Below are 1713 nucleotides of genomic sequence, written 5' to 3' on the forward strand. Positions count from 1 at the left end.
GCCGGGGAAATGAACCCGGAGCCCGGTCCGGGCTCAGCACGACGCTGCGGAGCCGTCGGCACAAAGCGGATCGCTGCGAGCATCCCGCGCAGCCCCGCAACGCCCGGCCCCGAGCTGCGCCCACACCCCGGCCCCGAGCCCCGCAGCGCCGAGCCCCGCAGCGGCGCAACCCCGCGCACCGGCAGCGCACAACCCCGCGCACCGGCAGCGCTGAACCGGGGTGAGGGGTGGAGAGGGGTGGGGGGGGAAGGAAGGGGGCGACGTTGGAGGGAGGAGGGAAAAAAAAAAACCAAAAACCACACAAATAAAAAAAAAATACCTGCTACTTAAGAATGGATGCACATAGTGAGAGTGACATGCCTTGAGAGGGTGTATTCCCCATCCTGCTCCGCCGCTCGCTCCGGCCGCTCGCTCCTTTCCGTCCGCCGCCGGCTCAGGCCCGGCCACGCATGGGAGACGGAGCCGGAGCCGGAGCGCGAGCGAGCGGGAGCGCGCCGGGTGTGTGCGCGTGGGAGCGCGCAGCCCGGCGCTGTACAAAGGAACAAATGGGAAAAACACATTAGCTCATGATAGATTAATGTGCGGGGAGACGCTCCCCCTTCTCCGCTCCCTCTTAAAGGTCCCCGCGTTGGATTTGGAGATGGGCGACGGGGACGGAGAGCGGGGAGAGCGGGGGTCGGGGCCGGGGGAGGGGGTCGGAGCCGCGGTGATGCGGCCGTGGGTGAGGTGAGGGAGGAACACCCAGCGATGCGCCGTGCACCTCCGGGAGGGGAAAGCGAAACAGCACCTGCCCATCTCCTGGGAGAGGGGTGGGGTGGGCAGCGCTGATTTTGTTGTGAAGGGGTCAAGAAAAAAAGAAGGGTGGGGGGCGCTGCCAGCAATGGAGCCTGCAGGACCAGCAGCTCCCAAATAACGGATCCAACGTGATCTCCCATCGCTTGGCAGCTGCCAATTCCCCACTAGCAACCAAAGACCCTCTGCAGCGAAGCGCTGTGCTTGTGTGGGGGTATCTGTGCAGAGGTTTGACCTGTGTCCAGCGATGCTGTAGACCAGAGGAGAGCAGCCCCTGCCCAATCACCGTGCAATGGGTGCACGGAGGGGTCCCGTGGCACCTCGCCCTGCTTGGCACCTCCTTGCCAAGTAAAAAAACCCCAAACCTCACCCTGAAGTCCGGAGGGTAACAGCAGGGACAGAGCAGGACCAACAAAGGCAGGCAGTGCTTTGGTTTGCACAATTTCCTGGCACCGGCGAGGTGGGCTCACAGATTTCCCCCCCACCCCAGTGTGGTTCCCACCCTTGGGGGCTGCGGGGCCACCAGCCGCTCCCAGCCCGGGGATTTTGGTGGGGAGACCCCAGCTCACCCCGGCAGCCCCCTCCCCTGCAGCGCTGCATAAAGGGAGAGCTGCTGCCCGGCGGCATGGGGAGCGTCACTCCATTAGAGCACGTCCGTGGGGCAAAAGCCTTTTTGCAGCAGCAGCAAAGTGCATCTTGATGGGGCTGACGTGATGCTGGCGGCAGGATGGCCCGGCATGCAGGGTCCGGGGGGGGGGGGGGCCATGTCCTGGTGCAACGTGCAGCCTGTCGGTGATGCACCCCACGCCAACATCGCCTCAGATCCTCTTTGCAGCCCTGAAACCCATCCTGCTGCAAGGGGGGGGGGGGGGGAGAAAGGAGAAGGGGGAGCTCTGTGCACCGGCCGGGGAAAGGAGGAGG

At 65.0% G+C, this 1713-nt stretch overlaps 1 protein-coding gene across 1 annotated transcript in view; it reads right to left on the bottom strand.

Moving 5' to 3' along the window:
- SRCIN1 (SRC kinase signaling inhibitor 1) overlaps nt 1-463 on the bottom strand; it is a 52064-nt gene extending 51601 nt beyond the window's left edge. Inside the window, exon 1 of the mRNA XM_021378117.1 lies at nt 320-463. The gene's annotated coding sequence lies outside the window, so the exon portion shown is untranslated. The remainder of the gene's footprint in view (nt 1-319) is intronic.

Source organism: Numida meleagris, chromosome 26 (genome assembly GCF_002078875.1).
Source record: "Numida meleagris isolate 19003 breed g44 Domestic line chromosome 26, NumMel1.0, whole genome shotgun sequence".
Lineage (NCBI taxonomy): Eukaryota > Metazoa > Chordata > Aves > Galliformes > Numididae > Numida > Numida meleagris.